At 33.8% G+C, this 22151-nt stretch overlaps 1 long non-coding RNA gene across 3 annotated transcripts in view; it reads left to right on the top strand.

Moving 5' to 3' along the window:
* Positions 1–22151, top strand: part of LOC120612528 (uncharacterized) — a 278407-nt gene that overhangs the window by 75640 nt on the left and 180616 nt on the right. For all 3 annotated transcript variants that reach the window (XR_005655471.1, XR_005655469.1, XR_005655470.1), the window contains 2 exons: positions 4082–4211; positions 17893–18000. This is a non-coding gene — a long non-coding RNA (uncharacterized LOC120612528). The remainder of the gene's footprint in view (positions 1–4081; positions 4212–17892; positions 18001–22151) is intronic.

Consider the following 22151-nt stretch of genomic DNA (forward strand, 5'->3'; position numbering starts at 1 on the left):
ATCCATAAACTACAATCCAGGCTCTAGCAAGGCTGACACCAATGTTGAAAAATCATATTATCTATTTAGTAATATTTTACAAGAAAACAATTTCCACCATGATTTTAAGGTGAAGAAAATTAATGGCTCTGATTGGTGGTAATGAAGAATTCTCAGTTGCCTTATCTTATATTTCAATACATTTCTTCAGATTCTTATCTCAATGTGAATCACTTATCTCGAGCACAACCTCACTCACAGATACCAACAGGGTAACTCTTAATTAAACATTAGGTTTTAGCTTAGATATCAATTCTTATAGGATGCCTACCTTATCAAATAGGTATCTGGGGTCCTACTTATGTGCACTGATAACATACTGCATTTCCTTCATCACATTATCATATCATGATTTCCTGTTTGCTTAATAAGAGTCCACTAGACTCTAAGCTCCATGAGGGCAAGGGCTCATTCCCCCTTTTACACTCTTGTGTTCCCAGCTCTGGCACAGTGTTTAAAATCATTAAATACTCAATTAACATTAGGTAAGTGAATAATGAATTTAACAAATATATCTTATAGTTCTAAGCTTTTTGTCATATTATTCCTTTGTTGAGAAAGCCCATACTTCTGTTCATATTTTTATATTAAATATTTTTATATTTTGAAATAATATAAAATGCATAAAAAAGATTCAAGAAGAGTGTGAAGGCTATTATTTTTTCCTAAACTGTGACTAAGTTGCCAACTTGATATGTCATGACCCCTAATACTTTAGCATATATTCTCTAAAAACAAGGACATTCTCTTACATAGCACAGTGCAATCATTGAAATCAGGAAATAGACACCAATACATCACTTCTATCTAATTTTCAGACTACTTTCAGTTTTTGCTAAATGTACCAACATTTCCTGACCCACCCATTGAAATGGTAGATCTGGTAGGTAGAAGGAACACAAGTCTCTCTTACTGTCATTGAGCAGCTGAATTAACCAACCCTGGAGCTGCTTTAATGCATGACTTTTTTTAATGTTTCTAATACATTTCTACATTGTTTGAGCTACTTTGAATTGGCTTTTCTTCACTTGCAGATAAAGACATCTGAATCGTTAAATATTAAGTAAGCAGTTGTTTGCTATTATTTCATGCATGTTAATGTAATATCTCCATTCAAAATATGAAATCCTGAAATTATAGGGACCATAATTCAGAAACACTTTATATATTTCCTAGTATCAGATGTAGTGTTTTGCACATAATATTCAATAAATATCTGCTCATTAATTATATTCTTCTAAAACCTTGTGAGAATATTCATCTTTGCCTTTAAATTTTATTTTATTTTTTCATCTCATTTATTTTTTATTATTTTTTTATTTTTTAAATTTATTGGGGTAACATTGGTTAATACAATTATATAATTTTCAGGTGTACATTATAATTTGACATCTAATTTGAATTACAGATCATTAATTTTTTATCCTTTGTCTAAATAATATCAACAGCTAGCAAAGACTAAGGATTATGTTCCTGTATGAGAGGAAGGGGGAAGAAAATCTGGAATTTAGGAGCAAGGGAAAAGAGGAAAAGAAAAGGATAAAATGTTGCCAGAGCTGGTTAGGCACCTATTGCTAGAAGCACCATTCACTTACAGACACCTTGCTAACACCTCCTTCTTTATCTTTCTCTCACTGTTGGCAGCACAGGGTTTCCTTTATTCTTAGGGCTTTCTAGAAGACACCTCTAGCATGTGTGGAGATTTTCCTTTATGTATTTAACATAAAACTTTCACTGGGATGTGTGTTGGGGAAGTGGTGTTACTCAGTGATCAGAAGTGGCTACCATCAGTTTCTCAACTATCTTTTTCTTCAAACCAAACCCAGATTGACCCTGATAGGCCTAGATTTGTCTCATCATGTGATTCATTCTCTTATATTGTAAAGGAAAAATCAGAGCATTAGGCATTCCAGATGCAATGTCTCCCCTCCAGATCTTTATCAGTGCTTCTCAAATCTCCATGCTCCTCTACCTTGCCTGCATACACACGCACACATGCACACAGAGTGTTCTCTATGACCTTCTCTTACCTCTAATTTTTGGTTTTGTCAGTGCCTCTATGCATCAGAAATATGCCTGTGTTGTGATCTCCACTGTCCTAGGCTTCAGTCACAACTTTTTCTCTTCTAAAGAAGTATTCTATCAGGGGTAAATACAAAGTAAACAGTCTAACAGCAGTTCTGGTAAACTATTGCAAAAACTACTTAAAATAAAGAATCCTTACCATGGAAGCCAGTATAGTCTGGTCTCATGAAGAAGGCACATCCCTTCTATTAATGTGACTTTGACCATATTCCTTGAACATAACAACTCAGCATTATTTCACTTTGGGGTATTTCACTAATTCTAAGCCAGCTTATTAAAAATAGCCTACCATATAAACTCAGAAAAACTTTGAACCATTCAGGATATGTGGCATCAATATCTTTCAACAGAATCTGATCCCCACCTTTAGCTCCCCACCAAAATGGATTGCTTTCAATTTATCTCATTATACATGGTGGGGTGAGGACACTATAGCTTTCTTAAAGAATAGTCTAAATGTTGACTTTATCTCTTCTTAGCTTTTCTGATGAATTGAAAGATTCTGCATCCTGTATAAGAATGACTGGAACTTAGTAGATGTTCAAAATATGTTTATTGAATTAAATATAGATGATTGGCAATTTTTATTCATATTAATTTTCTTCAATATTTGTAAAATGAGGCTATTTATTCATTCAGCAAGTAACTGATTTAGAATACAGATTCTCAATCTTTTACCTCCATCACTGCAAAATTTTATGTGCATAACACAATCTCAGTAACATCTTATCAAATGTAGTGATTTTCAAAAGGACTTAAGGGAGGAGTATTATCCTAGCAAAGGTGCTTTGGAGTAGTTGGTAGCAGAGAGCCTGGTGGAGACTGAGAAACTCTTGACCCCATTCCCACACTCCACTCTGATGTCCCAGGTGTTCTTGATATTCTATCTTCCTTTCTAAAGTACGAAAAACCAGGAGAAGAACAGAGCCTACTGAAGAACTTAAACTTGCCTAACATATAGTATAATGCATTTTATAATTTTTATAATCATAAGGTTTTGATTTACTTTTAATGCAACCTTGAGTTTGAAAAAGTTTAAAATTTTTTCTATGAGGTACTTTTTTTTCTTTTAATGTTAAAATTTTATAATACCTAATAGAAACTTTAAAATAGAAAAGAAAATGTTTAATATTATATTATTAAAAGGCTTTACTATCACCTTATCTTATGATAATATAGTCTAAATTATTTCTCGATGTACATTGATAGGACTTTTGAGAAGTAGTTACATTTCTTCTAATTTATCCAATGTTTAAGAGCTAGGGTTTATTGGTTTGATTTTTTTCCTCAGCAAAACTTGAGTGGAAAGTAACTGCACAATTATAATTTTCTCAGGATAGTAGGTTCATGGAAGATATGATTGATCCAGACATTATAGACATATAGACTGAGAAAAGATTATGTTTTCACTTATAATTTAATAACACCTTTATACATTCAAATATTAAGAAGTAATACGAGTTTCAGTATGGAATAAAAAATAAAAGGTAAGAGATTGCATATCAAATTATCATTTAAAAATAAAATTAAATGCTTTTGTGGCAAGACCAGAATGGCCTCAGCTTAGCAAAACTTCAGAAAGACATTCCTGACTCTAGGCCCCTACTTGTTTCCTTAGATCATTTACTTCAGGAAACTTGTAATTATAATTTTTTTCTCTGCCCCTTTGACATGTAAGTCTTTTAAAAAGAGTCTTTACAGTTTTACAATACAGAGATGTCTTTCTCAAGTACTTGGGAACCATTCCTTTGAAATATCTGATCAATATTTCTCAATCTCTATGGAAGATAGCACTTCTATTTCCTTAACTTCTGTGGGATACTTTGCTCCAAGCTGTAAAACTACCTCCTGTTATGAGAAAGTTTACTTTTCCTTTGGTAAATCTAATTAAAAACACAGGTGGCTTATGATCCAACTCCGCCCCAGGTTTTAAAAACTCTTCATCTCTTTGTTTCAGTGGAATTGAGCTCAGACTGAATTCTGGCCTCTTTCTCCTATTGCAACAGTCTTGAACAAAATCTTCTTTGCCTGGTGCAAGTTTTGTTTTGACAAGCATTATGTTTATGATGGTTTAGGCTACAAATGAGGTAAGTGGTTCATGAATATGTAGAATATTCTAAATAAAATAATAATACACATATTCTATTAACCAAAATAATGTATTGTTTCTTAAATAGTATTAATGAGTCATCTACCATAAATATTTTTATAGAAATTATATCTTATGTAGTGAGTTCAAATTAAAAGAATTCTGTATCTGAATATGTCATAAATATATCATATGTGCAAGTATATGGGCTTGTGTTTGTTCTTATATAGATGATGCATCTGTTTGTCTATAGAGAAAACACAAAAGACATTTCCTATTTATTTAGTGCATCAGTCAATAAGTACAGAGATGCTTATTTGAACTTTAAATTTCTCATGCAAAGAATCCAATAAATTCTACAGATTCCCTTTGGCACGAGTAAATGTCTAACACCCTTTAATTTTTTATGGCAGTTTCTCCTCCTTTCTTATCCCAGAGGCAGTATTTCAATATTTTCACAATATCTCCATGCCTTTACTTGCCGATCTCCTTCCCCAGTGTTGAATTAGTACATACCTTCTAGACCCTGCTGGTTTCCTACTGGACTATGTCTTTTTTGTCCCATCTCTTTCTTTTCTTTTTTTCTCTCTTTTTTTTAAACACTTTATTGTTGTCCTTAGTGCATAAACCATAAGAGATTCTTAGTATTCCCAAGAATTAATCTACAAAAACCCAAATCTAAGTTGCTCTGTACATTTATATGTAAATATATATTTTATGTTTACATTTACATTCATATATATAATGCATATAGATGCATTAAATTTTGTACAGCATTATGTAAGAAAACAATAACAAAATTGACCTTTATGTTAGGCTAGGTTATGATTCAGAATAAAACCTTAAAGATATAGAGCTCATTATATAAGAAGTTTATATGTACTAATTTGTTTTCTCAAATTTAATGAGCAAGAAAGAACATCTTTGATTAGTTTTAATTCTTTAAAAGACTATGTTCTGTGACTATTCCTGAAAAAAATGTCAAATGACAACAAAGAACAGGGAAAAAATATGTAGAGTTAAACATATTCATTTGATGGTTTGGAACTTTGAACATTAATCCAATAGATATATATTTGTAAGTACTATGTCATCACGTGAAAAAAAAAAAATGAACCAAATGAAGCAAGAACAGATTTTTTTTAAGTATGAGATATAGAAGCTGGTTCAAATCATATGAATTGTTTTGACCGAATTCACTTTATCCATTCTTCGGTTTAACGATAATTACGGATCATCCATCATTGATTCTTACAGGGTGGTGGGTAATCTTGAAAGAAAACAAAGTGATTGCATTGACATATTGTCATTTACTGTATTGCCCTCATGTTGTTGTGATGCTTATAAAATATCAATGATTTTTGCATTGTGTCACTGAATTCTAAGTTTCAGTAAAGTTAATGGTTGTAAAGTGTCCAAAACTTCTTTTATGCTTTATGGTAGCAACTTATTTATGTTTTTAGGAAAACGATCTGCATTATTTGTGAATTGATTTTAATTTCAAATGATGAGATTACTAATGATGTATTCCTTTTACCTGTAGTGAGTCATGTCCTGATGAATATAGATGTTCATTGATAAGGTAGCACCTCCAATGTGCAAAATTTTACTGTGAAATTATGTGAATTTGAATGCTACTTCTGTTTATGTTGGATTAAATTCATATTTCTAAATTCAGCAGCCTCTTCTCTCTCTCTCTCTTGGTTCATTTTCAACTGTCAAAAGTCACAGCTTTCCCAAAAGCATTATAAATAACATAAAACAAATGTAAATGAAAGAGAAATAAGAATGACAAATTCCCAACTTTTTTAAGGAGGATGAGATGGGAGGTGTATGAAAATGCCCTCTTTTTTCTATCCACAATTAAATTCTGTATCATTCTTATAGATTCAAGAAATTATAAAAGCATCCATATATCTTACACATTTTCTTTTATTTCCTAGGCCTTCACTGATCTTTCCCCATCCAAAAACAATTTTTAAGTGTATTCCATCCATTTTTACTCTCTTTATCACAGAAAATATATGGTAAATGTAGATAGTAAGACCAATCTATGGCCTATTTTTTTCTTTACATGCATGTCATAATATATTAGCTGCATTATAATGATTTAAGATCAAATTTCCTTTCCTCGTAAAAGTATTTAACACTAATTTTACAATTAATTTAGTAGAGGAAATTTGATCAAATATATAATTTCTTTTATTTGATAATCATTCAGGAATATTTGTACTTGAATCATACATGATGTTAGTATTTCTTTGACAACATAAGTTACCAAAACTTAATTCAGCACCTGTGAATAAAGTTAAACAAATACATTTGTTTTGCAAATGGGAAACAATATTTTTATGTCTAAAGCTTTAATAGAACTATTTGAAATATAATTCATTTTTTTAAAATGTTCTTCACATACTAAAATTTAACATATTTAAATCTCTTTTGTTTTGGAGAAAAGGATTTTTGACAAGGATTAGAGCATTCCAGAATTAGAATTATTAAAATATGTTATTCCTGTAAATTAAAATAAAGCAATGCCTAGCATTTATGCCATTTGAAATAAGCAAGACATCTTTTTTATTGTTTTTAAACTATACTGAAACTATGTTTTGGTAAAAATAGTACTGTAAGTGCAATAAAATTAAATAATGACATTATGTAATTAGAGGCTCTTTAATGATTAATATACAGCTTCTACACTTAGTAGTATTTTGTTTTAGTATTATCTACATTTCTTTTTTTTTTTAAATTAAGTTTATTGGGGTACCATTGGTTAATACAATTATATAATTTTCCAGTGTACATTATCATTTGACATCTGTATATTCTATTGTGTGATTACCACCCAAAGTCCAGTTTCCTTCAGCTACTATATATTTGATCCCCTTTACCCATTTCGTCCTCCCCCTAAACCCTATATTTGACACCCTTCCCCCTATCTACCCCAACCGACTAGTAACCACTAGCCTATAGTCCTCTGGTAACCACTAGCTTATAGTATATGTCCACGAGTCTCTGTTTGTCTTGATCGTTTGTTGCTTTTAGGTTTATATCCCACATATAAGTGATATCATGTGAGTTTCAACTTTTTCAGTCTGGCTTATTTCACTTAACATGATTCTCTCAAGGTCCATCCATGTTGTCGCAAATGGCAGTATTTCATCTCTTCTTATGGCTGAGTAATATTCCATTGTATGTATGTACTACAGCTTCTTTAGCCAATCATCTATTGTAGGACACTTCGGTTGCTTCCATGTCCTGGCCACTGTGAATAATGTTGCTATGAATATTAGTGTGCAAATATCTTTTTGGATATGGGTTTTCAAGTCTTTGGGGTAAATACCCAGTAGAGAGATTGCTGGATCATATGGTAGATCAATTCTTAGTTTTTTGAGAAACTTTCATACTGTTTTCCATAGCGGCTGTACCAATTTGCAGTCCGACCAGCAGTGTATGAGGGTTCCTTTTTCTCTGCATCCTCTCTAACATTTGTTATTACTTGTCCTGTTGATTATAGCCATTCTAACAGGTGTGAGATGGTATCTCATTATGTTTTTGATTTGCATTTCCCAAATAACTAGCAATGTTGAGCATCTTTTCATATATTTGTTGGCCATTTGTATGTCTTCTAGGGAGAAGTGTCTGTTCAGGTCCTCTGCTCATTTTTTGATTGGATCGTTTGTTTTGCTTTTGTTGTTATATGACTTCTTTGTATATTTTTTATATTAGGCCCTTATCGCAGGCATTGCTTATAAATATATTTTCCCGTTTGGATGGTTGTCTCTTTACCTGTTTGACGATTTCTTTTGCTGAGCAGAAGCTTTTTAGTTTGATGTAGTCCCATTCATTTATTTTTGCTTTTACTTCCCTTGACTTTGAGGTCAAATTCATAAAATCTTCTTTAAGTCCAAGGTCCTTCAGTTTAGTTCCTAAGATTTATTCTATGCATTTTATTGTTTCAGGTCTTATATTCAGGTCTTTAATCCATTTTGAGTTAATTTTGGTATGTGGTGATAGACAACAGTCTACTTTCATTCTTTTGCATGTGGTTTTCTAGTTTTCCCAGCACCATTTATTGAAGAGGCTTTCCTTTCTCCAGTATATGTTTTTGGCTTTTTTGTCGAAAATTATTTGCCCATGTAAATATGGGTTTACTTCTGGACTCTCGATTTTGTTCCACTGGTCCGTGTGTCTGTTTTGCTGCCAATACCATGCCGTTTTGATTACTGTCACTTTGTAGTATAATTTGAAGTCAGGCAGAGTGATGCCTCCAGCCTCATTCTTTTTTCTCAGGATGGCTTTGGCAATTCGGGGTCTTTTGTGCTTCCATACAAATCTGATGATTTTTTGTTGTATTTCTTTAAAAAATGCCGATGGGATTTTGATAGGGGTTGCATTAAATCTGTATAATGCTTTAGGTAATATGATCATTTTAACTATGTTGATTCTACTAATCCAAGAAACAGAATATCTTTCCATTTCTTTGTATCTGCTTCGATTTCTTTTAATAAGGTCTTGTAGTTTTCATCATATAGGTCCTTCACATGGTTCATTAAATTTATTCCTAAGTATTTTATTCTTTTTGTTGCAATTGCATAAGGAATTATTTCTTCCACTTCTTTTTCTGGCGTTTCATTATTAGAGTATAGGAACGCTATGGATTTTTGAATGTTGATTTTGTATCTAGACTCTTTACTGTATTTGCTTATTGTTTTTAGTAGTGTTCTTGTGGAATCTTTAGGGTTTTCTATTTAGAGAATCATGTCATCTGCAAATAGTGACAGTTTGACTTCTTCGTTTCCTATTTAGATGCCTTTTATATCTTTCTTTTGTCTGATTGCACTTGCTAGGACCGCCAAAGTTATATCAAATGACAGTGACGATAGTGGACAGCCTTGCTTTGTTCCTGATCTTAGAGGGAAGGTTTTGAGTTTTTCGCCATTAACTATAATGTTGGCTGAGGGTTTGTCATAAATAGCCTTTATTATGTTAAGGTACTTTCCTTCTATACCTATTTTGTGAAGTGTTTTGATCATAAATGGATGCTGTATCTTGTCAAAGGCTTTTTCTGCATCTAATGATATGATCATATGATTCTTATTTTTTAATTTGTTTAAATGTATCACATTAATCGATTTGTTGTGTATGTTGAACCATCCCTGTGCCCCTAGGATGAAGCCCACTTGATTGTGATGTATAATCTTTTTAATATGTTGCTGTATTTGGTTTGCTAGTATCTTATTTAGGATTTTCGCATCTGTGTTCATGAGATATTGGTCTGTAGTTTTCTTTTTTTGTGTTATCTTTGCCAGTTTTCAGTATCAGAGTAATATTGGCCTCATAAAATGGGTTCAGAAGTATTGCCTCCTCTTCAATTTTTTGGAAGAGTTTGAGGAGAATAGGTATTAAATCTTTGAATGTTTGGTAGAATTCACTGGTGAAGTCATCTGGTCCTAGACTTTTACTTTTTGGTAGGTTTTTATGGTTGTTTCAATTTCCATATTGCTGATCAGTCTATTTAGCTTTTCCAGTTCTTGATTCAGTCTAGGAAGGTTGTGTTTTTCTAAGTACTGGTCCATTTCTTTTAGGTTATTAAATTCGATGTTATGTACTTTTCATAGTATTCTTGTATGATCCTTTGTATTTCTGTGATGTCAGTCATAATTTCCCCCCTTTCATCCCTGATTTTGTTTATTTGTATCCTTTCTCTTTTTTCTTTCGTGAGTCTAGCCAGAGCTTTGTCAATTTTATTAACCTTCTCAAAAAACCAGCTCTTTGCTGCATTCATTTTTTAATCTTTTTTTGTTAGTTTGTTTTCAATTTCACTTATTTCTGCTCTAATTTTGATGATTTCTTGTTTTTGGAGATAGGCCTGTAATGATATGAACTTTTCTCTTATGATCGCTTTTGCCATGTCCCAAAAGTTTTTATATGTTGTACTATCATTATCATTCATTTCTATATATCTCTTGATCTCTCTTTTTATTTCTTCTGTGACCCAGTTATTCTTCAGTAGCATGTTGTTTAATCTCCTTGTATTTGTGGTTCTTCCTGATTTATTTTTGCAGTTGGTCTCTGGTTTCAAAGCATTATGATCAGAAAATATGGTTGGTATGATTTCAACCCTCTTGTATCTGTGTCCCAGTATGTGGTCGATTCTTGAGAATGTTCCATGTGCACTAGAGAAGAATGTATAAGGAGCCGTTTGGGGATGGAAGGCTCTGTAAATGTCAATTATGTCCAGTCGGTCTAATGTGTCATTTAAGGATGTTATTTCCTTATTGATTTTCTGTTTGGGAGCATAGATATTAGTAAGTGTTATGTCTTCTTGGTGCATAATTCCCTTTATCATTACAAAGTGTCCTTCAGTATCTTTCTGTACATTTTTTATTTTGAAGTCTAGTTCGTCTGATATTAGTACCACTACTCCTGCTTTTCTCTGAATGCTATTTGCTTGAAATATCATTTTCCACCTTTTTACTCTGAGTCTATATTTGTCTTTGGAGCTGAGATGTGTCTCCTGGAGGTAGCATGTAGTTAGGTTTTGTTTTTTGATCCATTCTACAACTCCGTGCCTTTTTATTGGTGAATTCAGTCCATTTACATTTAGGGTGATTATTGAAATATGAAGTCTTTTTATAGCCTTTTTATCTTTTGCTTTCTGTTAGCTCTGTGCTTCCATTGCTTACTTGTTTTTGTGTTTCTGTTTTCTTTATTTTGGTTGGCTTTTGTGGGTTTTGCCTCTGGTCCTTCTTATTTTATGTTAGATACAGTGGTCTGAATCTTCTGTGTGTGGTTACCATTAGAAATATGTAAAAGATAGTTATATATGTACAGGCATCCATTTTCTTCTGTGTGTGCCTTACTTCCTTTCCCCTTTGCGAATTTGGGTATTTGAATCCTCCCCTTTTCAGTCATTGTTATCTCAATTTATTCCTATGTATGCTGAACATTCATTACTATCTTGCTATAGCAATTCTCTTCTTATTATTTAAGCTTATAATACCCTGTTCTTAGGAAGGGTTGCACTCCTCAGCTTCTATTTGCCTGATAGTCACTTTACTCTTAATTATGTATTTTTTTTGTCATTTTGTTTTAGGTGAACTGACTTCTTTCAGTATTTCCTGTAGTACAGGCCTTGTAGTGGAGAATTCTCTCAATTTTTTGTATGTTTAGAAAAGTCTTACGTTCTCCTTCATATCTAAAGGAGAGTTTAGCTGGATACATTATTCTAGGCTGGTAGTTCTTTTCACTTACTTAGTAGTTTAAATATTTGATTCCGTTCCTTTCTGGCTTGTAAGGTTTGTGTTGAGAAGTCCGAGGATAATCTGATGGGTTTACCTTTATATGTTACTGTTTTTTCCTCCTTGGGTGTCATGAGAATTTTGTCTTTGTTGCTGATTTTTGATAAGTTTAATACAATGTATCTTGGTGAAGGCCTTTTGGGGTTGAGATAATTGGGCGTTCAGTTGACTTTTTGCATTCCAAGCTCCAAGTCATTCCTTAGATTTGAGAAATTCCTGTCAATTATTTGTCTGAAAATACTTTCTAAGCCCTGTTCCTTTTCCTCATGTTTGATAATGCCCATTATTCTTATGTTTTCTTTCCTGATGGTATCAGCTATTTCTCAAATTTCTCTTTCATTATCTTTCATTCTTTGGTTTCTCTCTTCTTCCTTCTGATTTATTTCTAGATTTCTGTCTTCAGTATCAAAGATCCTTTCCTCCATTTGGTCTACTCTACTTCCCAAGCTTTCTATTTCATTTTTCAACTTTTGCAGTGTGTTCGTCATCTCTAAAAGTTCTATTTGGTTCTTTCTGAAGATTTCAGTCTCCTTGCTCTGCTCATCTCATTGTTTTTTCAATTTTTGAAAATTTTGATTTGAGTTTTTTTTTGGATCTCATTGAATTTTTTTCAGAAGTACCATTCTGAATTCTCTGTCATTTAAGTTGCATATTTCTATGTCTGTAAGCTTATTTTCTGGAGATTTTTCTCTTTCTTTCTGAGACGCCTTGTCACCTTGGTTGTTTATGGTGTTTAATGGATTATTTCTCTGCCTGAGCATTAATGGAAGTGGATTCTACTGCTTTTCCAGAAAGAAGATTTATTATATGAAGGTCTCTTTTTAGTCTGTTGCAAAGAAGGTGCTTTTCTTTTGGTTTTCAGTAGGTGACGTCTAAGCCTCTTAGATCCTTGCTTTATATAAAGCCTTAATAATGCCTTTATATAATGCCTTCATTTTCTTGTAGATATTTAATCATGCTCGCTACCCTCAGTTTCAGTCCTTGTCAATGTCAACAACAGTCTCGGCAGTGTTTCCCCTGGTGCTCTGCGGTGATGGGTCTTGGAGGGTATGGGGGGGAGGGGACCTTTGGGTAGGAAGTTGGGGCCTGTGGCTCAGCCTTGGTTTTGCAACCATGGTCAGTAAAAATCAACTATTGTTCCTCTGTGGCCCCGTACCGCTTCTCTGCTTTCTGCCCTGATGACTAGGTCCTGCAGCTTTCTTAGGCAGGGCTGTTCGGGGAACTTGCTGCAGCAACTCACTTCTTCTTCTCTCCTCCCCCTTCTCCTGTAGTGAGCTCTGGTGGCTATGAGAGGCAGCTTCTTTATTACTCCTGGTCCACCGCCTGACACCTGGAGTTCTGACCTGCTCTTATGTGCAGATCCCATGCTCAGACGTGCTGGCGTGCAGTGTGGGGTTTTTTTGTTGAGTTTTAGATGTTCAGCTTATTGTTGTTTCAAGAGGAGAGATCTGAGGAATGTCTCTCACTCTGCCATGTTTCCAAAGATTCTTATCTACATTTCAAAGTTCACCAAGCACTGGTAAAAGTCTCTACGGCTGCCCAATAAACCACTTTAAAACTCAGTGACTTAAAACAGTTTAATTTTTGTTTTATTTGTTCACATTTGAGCTTCACAGTGTCAAGCCTATCAGTTGGGATCACATGTAAGACTGAGACTTAGTAAGACAACTTGAATAGGGCAATATGTGTGCGTCATTGGCTATGAATGTTGACTCCATTTCTAGGTTCTCTTACATGTACCCACTACATGTGTCCAGCTCAGCCTACCTCAAAAAGGGGTGATTTCCAGGTTCCAAGAACGCATGTTCCGATTAGCAAACCTCCAATATGCAAATGAATTCACAAGCCCCTGCTTTCTTCATGCTTACTAATGTCCCATTGGCCAAAGTAAATCACATGTCCAGAACACCTCTACGTGGAAGGAGACCATACAAGGGTATGAATATATATATAGAATCATATATGAATCTAGCACAGTACTATTGTTGAGAATGTGAGAATTCCTACCAACTGGAAACCAAATCTGAATGTAAGTTTCTTAGTTTTGTCTCTTATTTTTATTGTAGCTTCTTTTCATTTTCAATTTGGAAACCATGTAGAAAATCATGAGAAACTAAATATTAAACTGAAAGATGTTTGTGAATCTTAAAACTTTTCTCATAGTTTTAAATTACCAATTTAAATGGAAATAATATGGAGGCGTAGACTTCAGTTTCGAGTTATAATAAATGCTTTTACAGAAGACAAAATAAAGCTGGAACATCAGATTAAGATATTGGTATCATTATATTTATGGAAGTTTATGCATTTTAAAGAAGTAATAATGAGTGCCATACCATTTTCATTTATCAACTTGTACTTGATATAAACTTTTCAGGTTCTTTTCTCTGCAGTTTAAAGATGTTTATATATTATTTTTTCATTTTTCATGTAACACACACACTGAGTAGCTTTTCTATCTCTGTGTTGTCCAACAAATATGTAATATATTTGTGTTGTTTTTACTCCAGTTTTACTCCAAATCTGATCTCCCAGGTCAGAAAATGGGTTATAAGACATAGAGTAACTTGGATGAATAAGCACAGAAACTGTATCACTCTATATGACTTCCTATTATATCACAAACTGCCTCCCTTATACCTTGGGTTAAATATTCTTAGCAATCTCATTCAAAATAACTTCCTGCCAAAGCACTTGTCATAAGTCCTCTTACTTTCATCCATTCCTTTTCTCTTCTGATATGACTTTCTGATCTGAATCTCCTTTTCTTTTTTTATCTTTTCAAATATTCTATTGTAAGAATCTCTATTTCTAGACAGCCCACTTTAACTTCCTTTAGAAGTTCCCAACGCCCAGTTTCTTTTTTCCAAAATGACGTTCAATAGAAATGAATGGAACTGATATTCTAGCAATTGCAAAAAAAATATGTAGAAATAATTTTGCGTGTATTTGAAACTCACATAATAGGAACTAAAACTGGAGAGAGATTACTTTACATCTAAAAGTGCTTTTCAGATTGTAAAGTGCTATACAAATTTAAGGTGTTATTATGAATAATAATGGTGATGTTGATGGTGATCATGAAATCAGTAGCCTTTACTAAAGACTACTTCAGCCATGATGAAGTTGTTCAGTTAATTTAATATTCATTGTCGAATACCTTCCAAATCATTGAACTGTCCACATTATAATAGCAGCTATTTCAGGAAGATTTTTTACATGGGTTCATTTACATATTAGAGTCTTCTTGAATGTTTCCTTTCAGTATTAATCTGTGTAAGATGAAAGTTAGAAATTTAGAATCCTCTAGTGGATAATTTGATAATTGACTAGGTTTGATATTTTTAATAGATTCTTCTCAAGTTTATAAATGTTTGGTTTATTTTAAAACTTATCCTACAACAAAATATTGGCATTGTATGTGTGCTATTTTGCACAAAACACAAAATCAATGGTAAACCTTAAGTACTGAAGGAACATGATTGTAAACTAGTTATTGATGTTCTAAAAGTCATTTACACCTGCCATGGAAGATAGATTGTGACACTATTAATTTAACTGGTAGTGGATGTACTAACATAACTGCCATGTAAACCAGTAGTCTACCATCTGTAAATTTCATACATATTTTGTGCAGATAGCTATACCATATTTTGACAACCTCAAATCAGCTTTAATCTGTCAATTTCAAAGTTTGTCACCGGAAAGTTCATCTGAAGGAGAATGTCTGTTCAATTCATGTTAAATGCAAAATGATTACAGTAGATAACACAAAATGCATCATTTCTTGAAAAACTAAAGTTGTTTAACATGGTTATTATGTACTTTCAAGGCATATAACGGTTTTTTTAAAAGCACATCTTAAAACTTCAATATACAGTAGTATAATGAAAGCTATATTTACTCACCGAAGGCATATGGCAATAGTAGTAAAAGTAAAGATGCTTTCTCTATAATAATTCTTCATTCACATAACAATATGTAAGAAGATAACAAATGACATAGTGCTGAATTTTCATTTCTGGTTCAATTTGAGGGAGACTGGAGACTGTATTCTAAAATGAACATTTTTTTTTCAGAGTGTCCACAGCTTTTCCATTCTTTTCCATTCATTCCATTTAAGGCCATTAGACTTTAACAGGGGTGAGTCTTTTTGGAGGAGAATCAGGGCTGTCTTCTATAGTTCTCTCTCACTTAAACATTCCGCTGGTGGCATTAAACAGCAGCTGAAAACTATGAAGGTACTAAAAGGACCTGCCTTTTTGCCTCAATGGATTATAGTAAGAAATGGGAGAAGAAAGATGTCCCAAGATAGCATTATATCTGACACATGATCACTCATGATTTTTGTTTTCATTTTTTTCCAATTTTAATCTATTTTACTTAGAATTATATGTTGCAATAAGTGAAAGAGCAAAAGGAAAATAATAGTTCATGAAAAAATTTTTGAAAGAAATTGATAAGCAGCATGGTTATTCAAAAATTGTAATGAAGTATATAAATGGCACCTATATTTAGCTCAATATTAAGATCTTTGAAAACACATACACTGTAGGTCAGGTACCCAATGGAGGTTCTGCACATTTTAGAATTTTTTATGATGTTTTTTAAATGATTAAAAACATTCATCTTAATCTTTCTCACTGTTTAACAAGAATTTTAGACCCCGTTTAAATGTCCAATATCTTTTGCTATAATAGTGTAACACTTTTCATTAAAAAAATAGGTTTTGTTGCATGGAAGGTGGGTGGGCTTGTGCCTTTTGTTACATGCTGACAGCTGACAGATTTTACTTTTCTATAGAAAAATGCCTGTGTATTGATCTGTACACATAGAGTGTCTAAAATAACTGTTTAACTCATTCTTTTGCCTTGTATTTGGAAACTCTTATAATTACAAATAATTTTCCTCTTTATTGACCTAACATTTTTGCAGAGTAGAGCATCTCTTTTTATTATTTTTGAATTCTAAGTGAAATCAGTTTTAGCAATAAAGAATTTCAGAGATATATTCTTCAATATCAGAGCTTACCCTCTTTGCCTATATTATCATCTTCTACTTCTTACTATTTTGCAATTGATATTTTATTCCAATAAATATTTGTCCAAGATCACCAATAACCTCCTATTTGTTACATTAAATACCAGTTCTTATTTTTTCTTTTTCCTCTCTGCAGTGTTTGAAAATGATCAACCCCTACTTGAAGCTTTTGCTTTCTTAGTTTGATTATTCCCTTTTCTGTTTTCCCTTCATAGTCCTTAACCAATTACCTGATTTCTGAATATAAATAAGCTTCATGGTTAAAAATTTACCCTTTCCTATTCTGTTTTTATTAGCCAACTTCATAAACTCTTATGGAATAAAATACTTTCAGATCTCTCCTTAGCCCACTTTGCTAATACTACTTCTATAATCCAAGTGTCTACTGGACATTATTTAGTCAACCAGTATTTATTCAATGGGGACTATCTCCCACGCCAGAGTTAATTCTGTAGATACAAATGTGAGGAAAACTCAACATGGTTATCACCATCACAGTGCCTCAATTTTTGCAGAAAAATAAAAATTCAAGCAAATCAAAGTAAAATTAAATCTACAATAAAGATTATGAGTGGGAATGCTGTAAGAACATGTGATAAGAAGATCTAAGGTAAATAAAACTGCTGTTAAAAGTGCTTTAAACTGAGATGTAAACACTGATGATAGATATTAACAAGGAGAGAAGGAGAGATATGAGTATTCCAGACAATGGATAAAGCAAATTTAAAGGCCTTTAGTGGGAATGGCCTGAGTTGTTTATATCTGGAAAACGCCAGTGTAGCAAGAGTACAAGTGAGAGGTAGATAGGAGAGGTCATATTGTAAGCTGTGATAAAGAAGTTTTATCTTTATTTTAAGAACACATTTTCAAGTAGTCTTCAGTGAGAGGATGCTGTGTTATGACAGACAGATATTCATTTTGAAAATATAACACTAAAAGATTTGAAGAGCAGAGGGTAGAGGAGAACAGTGAAAAAACTACTGAGGCGGTCTAGTTGAAGGATCATGATGGCTTCGTCTGCTGCATGTGGTACCAAAGTTTGAACTTGGTAGATGATTCAAAGACATTTAGGGGGTGAAAACATCAGGACCTGGAGATGGATTGATGTGGAAAAGGCAGTGAAAGTAAGAAGAAGGTTTAATGATGAAATCTTTTCTAATTAGGATTGGCAGATAAAATACAGGACATTCAGTTAAATTTAAATTTCAAATAAACGATGGATATTGTTTTAGTATAAGTGTGACCCATGCAGTGTTTAGAATATATGTATACCAGGAAATTACTTGTTTATAAGAAATTCAAATGTATTTGATAAATCTGGCAACCTTGTTTCAGACTTGCCATTTCTGAATTAAGAAACAATGAGAGGACCAGAGAAGAACATGGGTAACATCTTGTTGAGTTACTTTTAACTCTGGAACACCTGAGAAGAAATGCCAAAAGGTACGTGGATCTGAAGCTGGGAAGAAAGGTCTGGAATGAAGATACTTTTGTATGGTTTCTCCAAAAATATCTCAAATGTCACATGTTCTAAACAAAATCATCTTTTTATCATCAAAGTATTCCCTTCCCTTAATTTTATCGTTGTTGTTAGTTATGCTACCATTATCCCAAGGAAACAAATGAAAATTACTAATTACTATGAGTTTTTCTATTATCTTGTCCTATTGATCCATTCAGTTACCATGTTTTACTACTATCAGTCTAGTATCTCTCAATATCAATATATTTCAAATATCTATTATCTAATTTTTATAATCTTATTACTTTTAAAATATTATTTAAAAAAATAAATAAACCGGCATTTAAAAAGTATTATTTTAAACAAAACTCTATTCAGTTTCTAGTCTATGTTGCTACTAAAATATCCTTCCTCAAATGTAGTATTAGTCTATAAGCTTGTATTGACTTCATATTTTCTATAAAGGTTCTTATGATTTTCATTGTTTTCAAGAAATAATTAAAGTAATTTTCTTTACCCTAAGAGCCCAGAGGGCCAAAAAGATCTTTACCAATTTTGTTTATCTTTTCAAAGAACCAACTTTTGGTTTCATTGATCTTTTCCGTTGTTTTTTAAGCTGTTTTATTTATGTTCACGCTGATCTTTATTTCCTTCCTTCTAGTCACTTTGGGCTTTGTTTGTTCTTTTTCTTGTGTCTTTAGGTATAAAGTAAGATAATTTATTTGAGATTTTTCTCATTTCTTGAGGTAGACTTGTATTGATATAAATTTCTCTCTTAGAACTGCTTTGGCTGTATCCCATAGATTTGGGGTCATTGTGTTTTTATTTTCATTTGTCTCAAGGTATCTTTTGATTTCTTTCTTGATCTGGTTTATAATCCTTTATTGTTTAGTAGCATGTAACTTAGCCTCATGTACTTATGTGTTTTTCAATTTTCTTCTGGTAATTTATTTCTAGTTTCATACCATTGTGATTGGAAGAAATGCTGTATAGGATTTTAATCTTCTTAAATTTATTGAGACTTGTTTTGTGATAATTTTTTCCCTTTTCTATATTTTCTTACTCCTAGTTTTGATATTTTCTTCTTAAATTCATCTCGTTAGCATGCCTTGTAATATTGGTTTAATAGTGATGAACTGCTTTAGCTTTTTCTTGTCTGGGAAACTCTTTATCTCCCTTCAATTCTAAATCATAGCCTTGTTGAGTAGAACAATCTTGGTTGTAGGTCCTTGCCTTTCATCACTTTGAATATTTCATGTCAATCCCTTCTGGCTTTAAAAGTTTTTGTTGAGAAATCAGCTCACAGTTTCATGGGAGCTTCCTTGCGCGTAACTAAGTGCTTTTTTCTTGCTTTTAATATTCTCTGTTTGCCTTTAAACTTTGGCATATATATTTTTTTAAACTTTGGCATTTTAACTATGATGTGTCTGGTTGTGGACCTCTTTGGGTTCATCTTTGACACTCTCTGCAATTCCTGGACTTGTATGCCTATCCCTTTCACCAGGTTAGGAAAGTTTTCAGTCATTATTTCTTCAAATAGATTTTCAATTCCCCATACTCTCTTTTTTCCTTCTGGTACCCATATGATGTGAATGTTGTTGGTATGCTTGATGTTGTCCCGGAAGCCCCTGAACTATTCCCATTTTCTCCTTCCTTCCTTCCTTCCCTTCCCTTCCCTTCCCCTTCCCTCCCTCCCCACTCCTCCCTCCCTCCCTCCCTCCCTCTTCCTTCCTTCCTTCCTTCCGGCCTTCCTTCCTTCCTTCCTTCCTTCCTTCCTTCCTTCCTTCCTTCCTTCCTTCCTTCCTTCCTTCTTTCCTTCCTTTCTTTCTTTCCTTTCTTTCTATTGGATGTTTTCCGCCATCTTGTCTTTCAGATCACTTATTCAATCCTCTGCTTCATCTTATCTAATATTGATTTCCTCTAAAGTATTCTTTATTTATGACTGGTTCTTTTTTTATGTTGTCTATCTCCTTTTTTATGATTTCTATATCTTTGTATAAGTTCGCACTAACTCCATCTATTCTTCCTCTAAGTTTATTGAGTATCTGTACAACCAGTGTTTTGAACTCTGTATCTGGGAGATTGCTTGCCTTCATTTGTTTATTTTTTTTTTTTTTTTTCCAAATTTTGTCCTGTTTTTCATTTGGGACATGCTTTCTTTGTCTCTTCACTTTTACTGACTCTCTGTTTGGAGTTATGTATTAGGTAGATCTGCTATGTCTCCCAGTCTTGACAGAGTAGCCTTATATAGAAGATGTCCTGTGAGGCTCAGTGGCATAGTATAGTAACCTGAGCTGTGTGCACCAGGTATTTCTTCTGTATGATTTTTGTGTGCCCCTCTGTTGCTGTTGATCCTTGAGACTGCTGTTAGCACATCTCTATATGGGGCTGACCTTCAAGCTACCTGGATGTGAGGGCTGGTTGTGACTACAGCAGATGAACTATTGTGCAGAGGCTGACCCAATAGAACAGTAATCACTTGAGCAGGGCCCTGGTGCCAGCTGTGTCCACCCCTCATGTGAGTCATTTATGGACTAGTTTGTATGGTGCTCAGTGAGGTCTGAAGCAGTCCACCAGGTATGTTAGATCTGGAGCTTCCTGGGAGGGGCTGCAGTGCTGGCCAAGGTAATCTGCCACTTGTGCCAGATTGGAACCATTTGGTGGGCACCATGATATGAGCTGAGGCCAGCTGACACTTGTACTGGGCTTTTGGTCATTTAGTAGAAGCTACATTCCAGGCCAATACTGGCTGCCTCTTATGCCAGGCTTGGGGCCATGTGGTGGGAGTTACAATGCAAGTTAAGACCAGTCGCCACTTCTGCTGGACTTGGAGTTGCTTAGCAAGAGCTATAAGTTATGCTGAGAACCAGCGCTGAGTTACAGTGTTTGTGGACCTTTGAAATATTTTGGGAATGTCCACAGTGCAATTCAAGGCAGGCTGCTTGTGTGGAGGAGCCGTTGGAAGATACGCAGGCCCAGTGGATGAGTTGTGTAGGTTAGGGTCTCAGGAAATCAACAGGGCAGAGTGAATGGTGTTTGCCAGGTTAATGGAGAGGTCAGAATTGGCACCTACATGCTCAGAGCTCGCTGGGTGGGAGGAGAGTTCAACAAAGGTACAATTGTGCCTGCCAGGACTTCTATCCTCAGGGAGAATTTTTCTAGCTTCTGACACTCCAGCATCCACCCTGAAGTAAGTCAATTTAGTTCCTCCCCATATGTTGCTGGTGAATTTTGAGGTGCTATCCCTATGCTGGAGCTTAGAGAAAATGATATTGTAAGTGAGTCTGTGTGCAGTCCTGTTAAGAGAAGCACTCTAGTAGTCCTTTGTCTTTCTCAGATACATTTCTTGCTAGTTTTCATAGCCACATGTTATGGGGATTCTTCTTCCTGGCACTGGTGCCTTGGGTTGGGGATCCCACTAAAGGGTTTCACTCCTCAGGGGAGATTTCTGCAGCTGAAGTAGCCCTCTTGATTCTTTTTATTTTTAAATTATAGTTGACATTCACTATTTTATGTTAGTTTCTGGTGTACAGCATAGTGGTTAAACATTTATATAATTTACAAAGTGATCCCTTTGATAAGTCTAATACCCACATGGTACCATGCATAGTTATTACAATATTATTGACTACATTCCCTATTCCCTGTGACTATTTTGTAACTACAGATTTGTACTTCTTAATCCCTTCATTTTTTTACTCAGCCCCCTCTCCCCCCAATCTCCCTCCCATCTGGCAATCATCGCTTTGTTCTCTGTTATCAATATGTTTCTACTTTGTTTATTTTGTTATTTGAATTCTACATGTAAATGGAATCATATGGTATTTTTCTTTCTCTATCTGACTTATTTAGCATAATACCCTCTAGATCCATCCATGCTGTTGCAAATGGTAAGATTTATTCATGTTACGGCCAAATAATAAACCATTGTATATATAGACAGCTTCTTTATTCAGTTGTCTATTGATGAGTATTTAGATTGCATCCATATCTTGGCTATTGTAAATAATGCTGCAATGAATATAGGAATTCACATATCTTTTTGAACTGATGCTTTGGATTTCTTTGGATAAATACCCAGAAATGGAATTGCTGGGTCATAAAGTAGTCAATTTTTAATTTTTTGAGGAAC

Source organism: Pteropus medius, unplaced genomic scaffold (genome assembly GCF_902729225.1).
Source record: "Pteropus medius unplaced genomic scaffold, Ma_sr-lr_union100, whole genome shotgun sequence".
Lineage (NCBI taxonomy): Eukaryota > Metazoa > Chordata > Mammalia > Chiroptera > Pteropodidae > Pteropus > Pteropus medius.